The sequence below is a fragment of the Marmota flaviventris genome, chromosome 5, assembly GCF_047511675.1.
Source record: "Marmota flaviventris isolate mMarFla1 chromosome 5, mMarFla1.hap1, whole genome shotgun sequence".
Classification (NCBI taxonomy): Eukaryota; Metazoa; Chordata; class Mammalia; order Rodentia; family Sciuridae; genus Marmota; species Marmota flaviventris.
The window spans coordinates 89,592,273-89,607,460 of record NC_092502.1 but is presented as its reverse complement, the minus strand read 5'-3'; the positions used below and the strand labels follow the sequence as shown (position 1 = coordinate 89,607,460).

The 15,188-nt window shown below is 33.6% G+C and overlaps 1 protein-coding gene across 4 annotated transcripts in view; it reads right to left on the bottom strand.

Moving 5' to 3' along the window:
• The window catches only part of Kiaa0825 (KIAA0825 ortholog), a 369,653-nt gene that overhangs the window by 3,530 nt on the left and 350,935 nt on the right, over positions 1-15,188 (bottom strand). The gene's annotated exons all lie outside the window — the stretch shown is intronic.

The window sequence follows — 15,188 nt, the reverse complement described above, 5'->3', positions numbered from 1 at the left end:
GTTCCAACAGGGCATCATTTGCATGCACTTCCTTTATCCTTTCCTCATTCCTATTTCTCCCATCCCTTAAGCCATCTACTGTGATATAGTGCCACAAAAAATTAAAAGTCAATGCTTATATATCCTAAAAGACCCTTTGATATATGACCCTCTGATATCTCACTGATATAAAGACTTCAGTGGGATAGGACTTCTAACAACAAATAAGTATACTCAATGCCTCCAGAAGCCCCTTGCTGCATTATAGTCAGAACTCCTGGATAACAAAAGGACAGTCATATGTGAGCAAAGCATACTGAGTTTAGGGTAAGCTCTTTGGGTTTTGTCTGAACATCAAAAAGAAAGCATGGTCCCCACACTTCCCACAGAAACATCTTAAGAGGATGCCTACTCCTAAACAGGTGTCCTTGTTGGAGTGCTGGGTTCAGTACTCTCTGACCAATTCCAGGCAGTGGTATACATAAAAGAGAAGACGAAGTGGAAGTGTGAAGGATTAATTAGATTATTACATCTGGTTTAAATTTACATTTCTTCTTTACTCTCTGTCCAGTATTCTCTTCACCTCCTAGCTCCAACACATATAGATCTAAAAACTGCTATTTCAGGTCTCCATAGTTTATCTATTTCCATAATGTTGAAGTTGGGTCATTGGTCATTCAGGTTTTAATAGCAACTTGAAGGATAGAGAATTTTCAGTATCACACTGTTCAAAACCATATCACATGAGAAAATATTCCTAAAATTAGTATATTGGTAGTTACAATTTAGTCTACAAGATTACCTTGTACTGTATTTGTGGATTTTTAATGATAAACACCTCTCACTACCCATTTCATACAGGTGAACTTGGTTATCATTATTATGCATGTTAAATTGAACTGCCACACAAGCAAATAAATAATGGAAAATAATTTATAGAGCACTAATTACAGGTTAGGCATTGTTTTGTATTTTTACTTTGTTTATTTTTGGTCCTGGGGAATTAACTCAGGGGTGTTTTACCACTAAGCTTCATCTCCAGACCTTTTTATTTTTTCTTGCTAAGTTGCTTAGGACCTTGCTAAGTTGCTGAGGCTGGCCTTGAACTTTCAATTCTCCTGGTCCCAGCCTCCTGAGTTGCTGGGATTACCTGCAGGCACAACTAAAACTTTTTAGTGCATTGTAGTTATATATAATAGTAGGGTTTATTTTGACACATTCATAAATGCATCTCATATAGTTTTTTCCATTTCATTTTTCAATAAACACTTGATGTAGCACTCTTTAAATTCTCATTACATAATGCTACTATTCCAGGATCATCAATTAGTCAATTGAGATACTCACTTGCCCAAATGTCTTTTGATATAAACTTGGAGTCTGTGCTTGGAAATGCAACATCCTGGATTAAAACCATTTTACAGGGCTGGGGTTGTAGCTCAGTGGTAGAGTGCTTGCCTAACTCATGTGAGGCACTAGGTTTGATCCTCAGCAATACATTAAGAAAATAAAGGTATTTTAAAAACCCACTTTACCAGTAGTATTCATTGATGTTAAAATACTATAAATTTAATTTTCTGAAAAATGTCTCCTCTATTATGTTAGATAGTAAATAAAAAAACTATCTAAGGATCATACGCTCTTATAAAAAATTGGAACAGGAGGAAATATATTTATTTCTTTTCCTTCCATGCAAAAGTGCTAATATTGTCTGAGTAAATGAATTATTTTATGAATGTCAACATAAAAATATGTACTATGCACATATTTTGATCATTGTCTCTACCTGTGAAAATTGAAAGCAGTCTCTTTGCTTCATTAAAAATCTGTATAATTAATGTAATCTAAATGAATTGTATACATAATAGAATCCATGATAAGGATTTTGAAGCTTCATGACAATTATGGGCCCTTTACAGCATAATTGAGCTGTTAGTAATTGATATTAGGCAAAGTTCTTTACCTACCCCAACCTTCTTATATTTGTTTTCTGTTTATTAAGAACTTATTTCATAAGAAGGTAAGAAATACTGACAAAGATAAGTGAAAACATAATATTAGAACTATGCTTTCTCTGGTAATTTTACTCTTATTGAATAAAAGCATTAGAAATTTAGAATGTATGGTTACTGCAAGCATTGTTAAGTTTCACACTTGTAAGTTGTTAAGTTTATCTCTAATCGTTAACATAACATAAAAAATTGATTTAAAAAAATACTAATGGAAGAGAAAATAATCCACCAATTTGTTAAACACAATCGAATGGGCAATGTGTTCAAAATCTTTATACCTAGTTTCCACTAATATATTTAATATCTATGATGGAAGCAGTCACTACAGAAACCAGGAAATGTCAGAACCAGAAGACTCTAGATATCCTGGAAAACATTATAAAGTGATTATATCTTTGTTTTTCTGACTTTGGTAGCCTGTCTTTTGCAGTACTGCTAAGTTTCCCACCTGCTTACTAGGCTAAGACTATGGTTAAGTTTTCCTGGCAGTTCTTAACTGGGTCAAGACTGCCTTAATGAGGGTTCTTACGGTGGTAAGAAAATGTGGAGGGCATTTTCTGCTCACACTGTCTAGAGAATCCTACTATGACCCAGGGAAAAGGGATGGCAAACTTCTTTAACATGAAGCCATCCCACACAATGAAGACTTGTGTTCCCAAACTGTCAATAGTATCACCTCTGAGAATCATTTGCTCTAGAAAATCCAAATGATACAGAGTAGTAATGAGAACATTAAAATAGTAACAATCCCTAGAAACTTCCTTATTTCAATTTTTAAAAAAATATTTTTTAGTTGTCAATGTACCTTTTTTAAAATTTATATGTGGTGTTGAGAATCAAACCCAGTACCCCACACATGCTAGGCAAGCGCTCTACAACTAAACTACAACCCCAGCCCCCTTCTTTTTTTTATTTTTTAATTTTTTTAAATTTTTTATTGTTGGTTGTTCAAAACATTACATGTTTCTTGATATATTATATTTCACACTTTGATTCAAGTGTCTCTCCACTTCTGTTCAACATAGTTCTCGAAACACTGGCCAGAGCAATAAGACAGACGAAAGAAATTAAAGGCATAAAAATAGGAAAAGAAGAACTTAAATTATCACTATTTGCAGATAACATGATTCTATACCTAGCAGACCCAAAAGGGTCTACAATGAAACTATTAGAGCTAATAAATGAATTCAGCAAAGTGGCAGGATATAAAATCAACACGCATAAATCAAAGGCATTCCTGTATATCAGCGACAAATCCTCTGAAATGGAAATGAGGACAACCACTCCATTGACAATATCTTCAAAAAAAATAAAATACTTGGGAATCAACCTAACAAAAGAGGTGAAAGACTTATACAATGAAAACTACAGAACCCTAAAGAGAGAAATAGAAGAAGATCTTAGAAGATGGAAAAATATACCCTGTTCATGGATAGGCAGAACTAACATCATCAAAATGGCGATATTACCAAAAGTTCTCTATAGGTTTAATGCAATGCCAATCAAAATCCCAACGGCATTTCTTGTAGAAATAGAGAAAGCAATCATGAAATTCATATGGAAAAATAAAAGACCCAGAATAGCTAAAACAATGCTAAGCAGGAAGTGTGAATCAGGCGGTATAGCGATACCAGACTTCAAACTATACTACAGAGCAATAGTAACAAAAACAGCATGGTACTGGTACCAAAACAGGCGGGTGGACCAATGGTACAGAATAGAGGACACAGAAACCAATCCACAAAACTACAACTATCTTATATTTGATAAAGGGGCTAAAAGCATGCAATGGAGGAAAGATAGCATCTTCAACAAATGGTGCTGGGAAAACTGGAAATCCATATGCAACAAAATGAAACTGAATCCCTTTCTCTAGCCATGCACAAAAGTTAATTCAAAATGGATCAAGGAGCTTGATATCAAATCAGAGACACGCCATCTGATAGAAGAAAAAGTTGGCTACAATCTACATACTGTGGGGTCGGGCTCCAAATTCCTCAATAGGACACCCATAGCACAAAAGTTAATAACTAGAATCAACAAATGGGACTTACTCAAACTAAAAAGTTTTTTCTCAGCAAAAGAAACAATAAGAGAGGTAAATAGGGAGCCTACATCCTGGGAACAAATCTTTACTCCTCACACTTCAGATAGAGCCCTAATATCCAGAGTATACAAAGAACTCAAAAAATTAGACAATAAGATAACAAACAACCCAATCAACAAATGGGCCCAGCCCCCTTCTTTCACTGTAAATGGTTTCGTTGTTCACTGCCTAGAATACTGTTTGCTGGAGACAGGAGTTTAGGAATCAGGGTACAGCTGGATTTGAAGCTCTTATCAGTTGTGTGGTCTTGGGAAAGTCAGATAAAACTGTGCCTCAGTTTCCTTATAGAATAAGACTAATAATAATTCCTGCTTCATAGAGCTGCAATGAGGAGAAATAGCTAAGCACATATAAAACATAAAACAACACCTGTTTCAAAGCAAACACTCAATGAATGAAAACTATTATTATCATTTTATATAAGTTAGATAAAGTTAAGATAATATTGACATATTAATATAAACTCTCTCTCTCTCTCTCTCTATATATATATATGATTTTTATCTATATATACCAGATATATACGTATGTATCAGATATATATCTGGTATATACACATCTGATACATATGTATATATCTGATATCTATCTATACATCTACATCTAGTATATCTCTATATCTCTATATATCTATATCTATATCTATCTATATATATATATATATATATATATAGAGAGAGAGAGAGAGAGAGAGAGAGAGATATCAGTTAAAGTTAAGAGAAAACATAGCTGTAAAAGGCTAAAAAAGACAGGGGGTTATTTTTCTTGTATCATAAGCAATCTGGAGGTGAATGACTGCTGGCATTGGGTAAGGAGCTTGATAACGGCAGGACTGATGACTCTTTTGTTTTTTATGTTATGGTTGTCTTCAAGGTGGTTGTTGCCACTTCAACCACCACATTGTTATTCTGAGGCAGGAAGAAGGAAGGATGCATCTATCACATTTTATCAAGGTAATAATACCTTTCCCAGATTCCTCCTAGCAGGTATTGAAGCCATACTGTTTGGGCCTGAATTCTGACTGCCTCTTACCATCTGTATGATATTTTGCAAGTTTCTTAATTTATCTGTGCAACAGTATTCTCATGTGCAAAATAGTGGATACTGGCAATATGCATCCCAACCAATTGTTAGAAAGAGTGAGTGAATTATGAATGCCAAATGCTTCATAAAATGTTACAATTATTTTATTAGACTCTGTTTGTAGGGAGTAGTTTCCTCAGAGCTCCTATCTTGATGTTTTTTTCTCCAGTTCCGTGCACTTCACATTGTTTTATCTGAAGAATTCTCTTAGAAGTGTAAAATGGAGTTGCTAAGTTTTCTTATGGATTCATTCACCGCCTTACTGTTCAATTTTACCTATCTATGACTGTGTGGTAATTCCCTCTAGCTTTCATGAAGGAGATGTTTTATGATAATCCATCCCATTTTCAGCCTAACATGGCTAAAGTTGTTTTTGTTTTCCTATAATCCCTTTGCTGTATTTTAAAAATATAGTCATAATGATGGCATCTGATCATATTATTGGCATTTATCCTGAAACACCAATAAAGTACTTTATAAAAATGTTACTTGAAATGAGCCTCCAGATTTAATGTGATTATTAAATATTTATGTAGCACTTTATATTTACAAAGTGCTTTACAATTATTTATTAGTTAATTGTACTGTTAAATAACATTAACCATCTGGCAAAATTAATGACTTCAAATTGCCCTACCAGTTGGTAGCTGAGCAGTGAAAAGTGAAGTCATATTGGATTTTATTCTAGAAAAAAACTTCTTGTCCTTCTGTCTTCAAACACAGCATAGTTCAGGCTGGCTTTAGAGCCTTGGAGGTTCAAATCAGTGGAGAAAATGACATCTCTGTTCTCTTCCTCTTGCTGTTCTTCTGTACATGGGAACTTTTCTTGGTATTAGTCTTAGAGGATCTTCTCTTCTCCCTTGGAAAGCCCCACATCTACTCATGCATATTCAGCTGTTGTCTCCACATCTGTAATTCATCTGTGTCCCAAGATGAAATGCAATATTTTTAAATTTGGTTTTTGTCCTAAGCTCTTTAAATTCAGTTTCTTGATGAACATTTTCATTGCAGCTCCAATCTGTGTACACAATCTGCCATTAGTTAAGAGAAATTCTCACACTCAAGCATAGCCCACTGCCATCAGTCCCCAGTTCAGGTGCTTGTGGTTTCTGGGCCTGAACAGTGAAATATTCATAAGCTATTTGGATCTTTAGCCTTGTGTCACTGCAACACCAAACCAACAATGGCTGCCCTGATTAGAGTTTAAAGTCATTGGTATTCTAGCTAGGCAGTAGTTCTGTTGAGCTGCTGCTATGTCTTCTCAGGGAGATAATTATCTTCCCAACTACCTCCTGCCTTGTGTTTCCATGTTTGCATTTCTGGCTTTGCTATTCTACCTACCTGAAATGCCTTTCCGTACACCCCAAATCTGCTCATTGTTCCTGAGACCCAGTCCACACTCCACCTTATTTATATATTCCTACCTAACACCCTAATTCTGATGTTATAGCCCTCCCTTGATTCAGACATCACCTAAAGTCAACACTATTTTGTTCTATTAACCACATATTGCATTGTTCCATCTCTTCTGTTACCTTTTTGAGTTATTCAATTATTACATCCTTTTTATTTTTCATATATAGTATCTTTTCATCTATACTTTGGTGTTCATTGAACACTTTTCATTATTTATTGGTTTAATTTCAAATGTTTTAGTTTGATAGTTCAAATAACACACCTTTTCTTCAAATAAGGGAGAGACTAATTTATTTTTCTGATCCTCAAGAATGTTTTTGAACATATTTTTCAATAATGAACATTTTTTTCTCCCATAATATGGCAAATATAAAAGAGGACACATAGAAATTGACCTTTTATGTTCCAGTTATCTCTACCATCATTTGCTTTCAATAGATGTGACACAAAAATTCTACTGCCCAAATTATGTTGTTCACCCAAGCTGAGGCCACTTAATTTGGCTTTTAAATAAGGCTTGAAATGTGGGCACAGTAGATTATCCTGCTCTTGATTTAGCCTCTAGATGACACCAAAGTGGCCTATATGTAATCTCTCCTTCATCCTATTTCTTCTTATTTATGTCCCTATTGACTTAATATTTCTAAAAACTATAGATTATTATTTCCAGAAAACTAAGTGATAAGAATGGAGATGCTGTGACCCAGGACTTCTGGAATAGGGCAGTAAACTCTCTGTGGAGACTCTCTCCAGGCTCATGTTCTGATTTAATTTGGAAAATATTTGTGCATGGTGAGTGAAAGTGGTTTAATTTCATTTTGTTGCATATGGATTTCCAGTTTTCCCAGCACCATTTGTTGAAGAGGCCACCTTTTCTCCAATGTATGTTTTTGTTTTCTATTCTGTACTATTGGTCTACCTGTCTTCTTTGGTGCCAGTACCACTCAAAGTGGATCAAGGTCCTAGGAATTAGACCAGAGACCCTGCACCTAATAGAAGAAAAAGTATGCCCAAATCTTCATCATGTTAATTAGGTCATAACTTCCTTAACAAGATTCTAAAAGCACAATAAATAAAATCAATAATCAATAAATGGGATGAGCTCAAACTAAAAAGCTTCTTCTCAATAAAGGAAATAATCAATAATGTGAAGAAAGAGCCTACAGAGAAAGAGCCACATGCACATCAGCTGGATCACTAATTTTCAGGTTATATAAAGAACTCAAAAAACTTAATACCAAAAAACTCCCAAATAACCCAATCAATACATGGGATAAGGAACTGAACAGACACTACTCAGAAGATATACGATCTATCAACAAATAAATGAAAAAATGTTTTACATCTTTAGCAATTAAAGAAATGCAAATCAAAACTACACTGAAATTTCTGACTCCAGTCAGAATGGCAATATCAAGAATATAAGCATCAATAAATGTTGGCAAGGATGTGGGGGAAAGGTACATTCATACATTGCTGGTGGCACTGCAAATTGGTGAACCACTCTGGAAAGCAGTATGGAGATTCCTTAGAAAACCATTTGACTCAACTATCCCACTTCTTGGTCTATGCCCAAAGGACTTAACATCAGCATACTATAGCAACAATGATCACATCAATGTTTATAGCAACTCAATTCACAATAGCTAAACTGTGGAAGCAATGCTCTTCAATACATAAATGGATAAAGAAACTGTGGTATATATACACAATGGAATATTACTCAGCATTAAAAAAGAATAAAATTATGGCATTTTTAGGTGATTTGATTGAGTTGGAGAGTATCATGCTAAATGAAGTGTAAGTCAATCCCAAAAACCAAGGTCTAACATTTTCTCTGATAAGTGGATCCTGATCCATAATGAGGAGTGGGGCATGGGAAGAATGGAGGAACTTTGGATAGGGCAAAGGGGTGGGGAGAGATGGGAGGGGGAATAGGAGTAGGAAGGATGGTAGAATGAGATGGACATCATTACCCTAGGTACATGTATGATTGCATGAATGGTGTAACTCTACATCAAGTACAACCAGAGAAATGAAAAGTTGTGCTCCATTTACAATGAATCAAAATGCATTCTGCTGTCATGTATAACTAATTAGGACAAATAAAATAATTCCTGGTGTACATAAACTGAAATTTAAAGGCAAAAAAGAGAAAATATTCTATTATGCTTTTTAATTATCACAAAATAATATTATTTCTTTACTATTCGTGAATTAGGGAAATTGTCCATGGATTTATTTTCATAAAAAACAAGCCAAATTATTATTTCTTCTCCAGAACAAGCAAACAAACAAACAAACAAAGAAACAAAACACAAACCTGTGGTATCTTCTACTCCAGTGTCTTTCACTTGTTAAATATGTCTAAATATCTCAGATTGACTTAAACAAAATATACTGAATAACAACATGGTTTTGTACACTGTACTCTGCACACCTCAGGCACACACAAAATGTCTTTCCACTGTTATATGTCAGAAGTTTAGGGTTATTATGATATTCTTAGTTGGATTGAAAAAACTTTTAGCCACCTGTATCACAATTAGTAATAGTTGGTTTCTCAAATAGGTATTTTTAAATTATTAATTGTATGAGTGATAAAATGACAGCTCTTAGAGCATTAAAATTAGTCTTAAATTCCTTGGTTTCTACTTCACTACTTGGTTTTTAATGTCCCAAAATTCAATCATCATGCCAAAGCACAATTTCCTGCCAGCTAGCTCATTAACTTACTAACCACATCCAAAATCTTTTAAAGAATGAGGTGGTGGTATAAAGAAAACAAGACATTCAGTAATTTCATGTTATTTGGGACTTGATTAGTATTTTTGGCCAATATAAAAAGTTTTAAAACAATCTCTGGCTAGCAAAGTACTTGATTCAAGTCACATATAATGCTGGAGTAAGTAATTTCATAGGCTACCAAATATTTAAATTTTAATTTCAGGTGATGTACTCTCATAATTGATCCCAATAACCTTTTCCTTACTCTTTTTTAAAATTTTATTTGTTATTTTTAGATATACTCTCTATACCACTCGTTTTCTACAGTATGTAACTTTATTCCATCCTCCCATTTGGATCTCCAGTTATTGATTGCCTTTCTTTTCTTTTAATGTCAGAATTTCCTTAAAAGTATGAAATAGGATTGTAATAAAAGGTCTCTGTCATTTTAGTTCTCATAACCAGCTTGGATGTGAAGGAAAGGTTATAAGAGTAAATTCTTAAAAATTATACTAACAAGCAAAGTCATCAGTAAATCATGATTGTTCTCTCTTTGATTCTGGTTGATGTAATTAACTGAGAATAAATAGATATTTAGTTATTGATTTTTAATAGCTCAAAATGCATAATACTAATTAAACAAATTAAATATGTTTTCTGTGACACATAGAGCACTTTCAGACTCTCAGTTCTTAGGACATGCTACAGATTTAGAAGAAATAAAAGACTGATCCAAATAAACATAAACTTTGGGAGACTCTGTCTCAGTGAACTGTAATAGTAAAAAATTAATTACAGTGGATCCCTATTAGAAGCCTGAAATTAAAAGATTTTTATAAGTTATCTGTTATATTGGGACTTGGTTTGTGGTCTATTTAATATATATGACTAATGATCCATATTTTAGAATAGAATTTTACTGCATATAATTAATTTTTCCATTCATCCAGCAAAACATTTATTGAGCATCTAATTAATTCAAAATACTGTGCTAATGTAACAGAATTAGAGTAGCTGACTATGATCTTGTCCTCAAGGTGCTTATTCAGAGTCCTTCATATGGGCTGGACTGAGTACTTATTCTAACTCCATCTTCAAAATTCCATAAAGATTTTCTATAATATTTCAGTGTATGTGTGAAATGTCAGTGGTAATCAAAGGCACTGGTGCCATTTCCTTAAACTTCATTATAGTAATTGTTTGTGAGAAAGGCCTAATTTAGCCCTTTCTTTCTTGACACATGAAGCAATCTGAGGTAGCTTTAGGGAATAATTCACATTTTTCATCACTCAGTGGAAATGGAGCAATGTTAACTACAGAAAGCACCCTGATTTTTTTTCTTTTGAGCAGTAAAGTCATCATTAAATTGCAGTGAGATTAAAAACTATAGAATTTGATGTTGCTCTCAAAAGACATTTCTTTATGAAGGTGACTCTGAATAGCACTTAGTCCCAAAGGATAAACTTAAGGGAGGAGATAGAGGTAAGGCTGTCATATATTTGAGAACAACTTGATGAATATTGTAATTCGTGAATGATTATGGGAAATGTATTATAAACCATAACAATTAGCTTCCACCTAAATTGTACCATTTTTTAGTATCTTTATTTTTTTTCCACATAGAGCCACAGGATTAGAGTTGCTCTCTTAGAGATGGGACTTAACTATGCCTACTTACCACATAAGACTTATCCTCTAATATGTTCTCCAGATGAAAATCTACAGCCACTTTTTCCTAATGTTTTAAGAAATCCATTTATTTTCAATCCATCCCCTTAAACATACATTTAGTTGAAAATGAAGAAATTAATATTATTTTTTATGTAGCTTGAAACAGTTGATTTATTGTTTAGCCTTATTCTCACTAAAACAGAATAATTTTAAAAGTTCCCTTATAGGTTTCAATTTTTAACACTTGAAAAGTTTTTTTTTCCCTCTGAACTTTGTATTGAAACTCTAAAATAGTTAAATAATATGGGTCCTACAAGGGGTTACAAGTCTTTACACACTTTTCAGTAGGGACTTTTAGGAATGAGTGGATGCCAAAAATTGCGCTTTGATAAAAAAAAAATAGAGATTTTTTTAAATAAAACTATTTTTAACTCAATTTAGTTATTTCTTCAAGTTAACTAAAGTGTATTAGTTAAGGGGATTAATTCCAATAGGAAAAAGGAAAATATTAAGGAATCATACAAAATTAATTTCAATAAAAGATAAAGTGAACTTATTTGTGCTATTTTATTTTCAAATCGATAGACTGGGATTTTCTTTTTTAATATTATGAACATTTCTATGAAACACAATGTACTTTAAATTTTTATAGAATATTATAAATGGTAGTCACATCTTTGCCTTTGGAAATTACAAAACAGGAATTTGTTAAAATAGTCAGATGAGTTATTCCAGCTTTCCACAAGTCATCTTGACCTTATTGATCACTTTAATATTCAGAAAATAATGTTTATCTGTTTAGTTTGTAAAACTGTATAACAGTTTGTTAATATGGGATACTATTCAGAACCTCTGGAATGTGTATATAACAAAATATATAGAAAGACATAGAAATAAACATAATAAATACAAATATGTATAACTCAAAATTCAAAATATATAGGAATAAATAGTTATGTCTATAAAAATCTATACTCAATACTATAAAATATCAATACTTGCCATCATGAATTAGGAATTTATTTGCTTGCTGCAGCCAAGGTTTTGTTATATGATTATGATAAGTAGCTATATATTCAGTTTATCTAGCCATTTCTGCAAGAATTCAAATGAATGTTGTTTTACAAGTTGGTTGATTTCTTTTCCTACTACTAATGTACAAAAAGAATCTTTTGAAGCTTGGGAACAAGCAGCAAAACCCTTAATTTGAATTTATAGCCTTCAGAGACAAACTGCAGCACAACTCAACTGTCCAAGCAATTTATTTTAATTAATATGATTTGTTCTATATGTTTATGTAGGAGAGTTATATACGAACAAATGGGACAGCTAAGAATGCTAACAGTAACATTTTAAATAGTAATGGCTTAAGAAAAACATAAATGGAAGCATAGCCATCAGTAGTAATGGAATCTGAACTTCCCTGTTATTAGTAAATCATCCACATCTCCTCAGAGACTTCATTTCCACCAGTATTTTTTAAAAAGTATAAGAGTTTAGAGAGAAGGCCAAGGTCATGATATTTGGCCAGCATTTAGTGCTGAGGTAAAAAATTGCCCTGTACTAAGAGAAGTGTCAGGACTACTATATATTGCCAGAACCATATTGTTGGTTTTCCTCAGATGTATAATTTAATTAATTAAAAGAAAAAAGTACTTATTTTTTTAACTTGATATCGCTGGAAAGTTTCATGGACTGTGCTCTATAAGCACTTGGTGTTGCCAGGCAATGTACATAGCTGTACATCCATAGCGCTATGTGTAGTTATACAGTCACAGCTGTAATCCTAGCTACGAAGGAGGCTAAGGCCAGGAGATTCATAAGTTCAAGACCAGCAAGGGCAATAGCGAGAACTTGTCTCAAAATATAAAAATAAAAAGATCTCAGTTGTATCTAAGTGGTACAGCACCTTTGGGATCAATTCCAGTACTGCAAAGGCATGGGGCGGGGGGAATTGGTGTACATATTAGGTTATGTTACAAGATACTTTAAATATGTCTATTCTTGCTCTACAAATGATAAAAAAAACAACAACGTCTTTCATCAAGTATGAAAAGGTTACATATTTATAATTCTAAAATTATGTTTTAATGAAAATATTTTAATAGCCAGTCTTCAGCCAATACTAGTTATTTTGCCAACATCACTGACCTGTCCAACCATGCACTAACTACTTCTGGGGATAAGAATCAGAATAAAAGCACTCATTTAGAAACACTTGGTCCTTTTGCTGAAGAGTTTGTTTGCAACTTTGTTATCAAGTTAGTAGTATTGTGTTTAGAAAAGGATTTAAAATATAGATGTGCTCAGATTTTGTGTAAAATTGGCTAAGAATTTTAAAAGCTTCAAACTGATCTAGAACCCAGAAGAACACGAAAACTTTAAATGGTTGATGGTACCATTACAATTCATTGAATCACTAATATATGTTCATGTGTGTACAGATTCCAAAGTACTTTCCCTTTATTCCATAATAAAAGTATTTACTAAATAGCTACTATGTTTTGAGCATATTGAATTACTAGGTATTACAGTAGCATGTAATTATATACAGTAGTATATAATACTAAAAGCTACTGTATACTTGGTAATTTCAGCCTGCCAGTCACTGTTCTAAATATTTTGCATATATTAATTAATTTAGCTATTAAAACAAATTTATGAATTGGGTTATTTATTATTATTGCTATAGACCAGTAATTACCTAATGTCACACAACTGGTCACTAGTGGAACCAGGAATTTAATCCAAACAGCTGGCTCCAGAGTTAATTCTCTTATCTAGCACAGTGTGTCTCCCACTGCAGCCTGTGTCTGTCTATGTTTCCTAGAATAATAAATGAAACATGAGCTTCTCTTCTGGAGCTCACAGTCTAAGAATAATTTATATCCATCCTGCATATGTCAAAAAATTAATTGATAAAAAAAAAAGTCTCTTTGTACCCTAAATCAGATCAGAATTGGAAGAACTGACCTGAGTATATTTCAGACCCACTAGAGTTGAGTTGCCATCACTTTCACAGTGGTGGCAGATTAGGGACCTTTCAACATAATTGTCATCATTTCAGCTGTTTGGGGATGGTGGAACCCCTTCCTGGATTCCTTTCCTCACTCCTGAGGAGCTAACAAGAAGTATTGCTTCCTTTAACTTCATGCTGGCATCAAGAAGGTTGGAAGACAGGCCTGGCTCAGTGGCTTCAAGCGGGCAGGTGCTGTGGCCAGAAGGCTGACAATCTGCTGCATATACAGAGTGTGAGTGTTTCCAAGATAGGCCAAACGAAGAGGCCTGGAACCATTATTTCATTCACTGCTTGAAAAAACCCTACAAGGAAGGGGTGGGTGGTTATGAGGAACTGAGGATTACAGAAAGTAACTTTTTAATATCATGCAATGGGACTGGGGATTGTAAAGTGATCTTTCTACCTATCATACCATCTCCAAGGAGTTGAGAGAAAAGCATCCTTAGACAGAAGTTCTGAATTTTATGTGGAATGTTTTCTCAGTTATATCACCAGTGGTATATGACCTGTTTTTATTTCAATGTGTTTTGATGGGTTGAAGGGTGAGATAATTTGGTGAACAGGAGCTTTAATTACATCGAAAAAGTAGCCTATAGAAACTAAAAAAATCCTTGTGAATCATCCAAACTTTCCCAAACCCTTGCTTGTACTTTATAAATTATGGAGCTCCTCGATTAAGATTGTTATTTGGTTTCTCTTCCTTCTAAACCTTTTCCTATTCCCTTAAGGTGAGGATGGCTATGTAGCAACTTACTCTAGCCAATGGACATTAATGGAAGTATGTGTTTGTGTTTTCTCTTTTGTACAGGATATGAAGAGAAAGTACAGATAAAGCAGGAGGATCCTTCAAATACACTCATCTATTTACAAGAAGACAAAACAGACACATGATAATGCAACTCAATATATTTCAACATTGAGTGTCATATCAAGGCTGCATACTCAGGATGATCATGAGAGTCTCATACATTGGTAAGATGCTTGCTATAGAGTTAAGAGAAAAGAAGTACATAATAAAAAATAGATGGAAATAATTTATGTAGAAAAATAACAATTACAGCATCAAAGTATATTAAAGAATTGGGGGGAACTCTTGGAGATCTTTTAATGTACTCCTTAATTTTATAGAAACTATACCAGGTCACAGGTTGGTTTGGGACTTGAACTCGATACA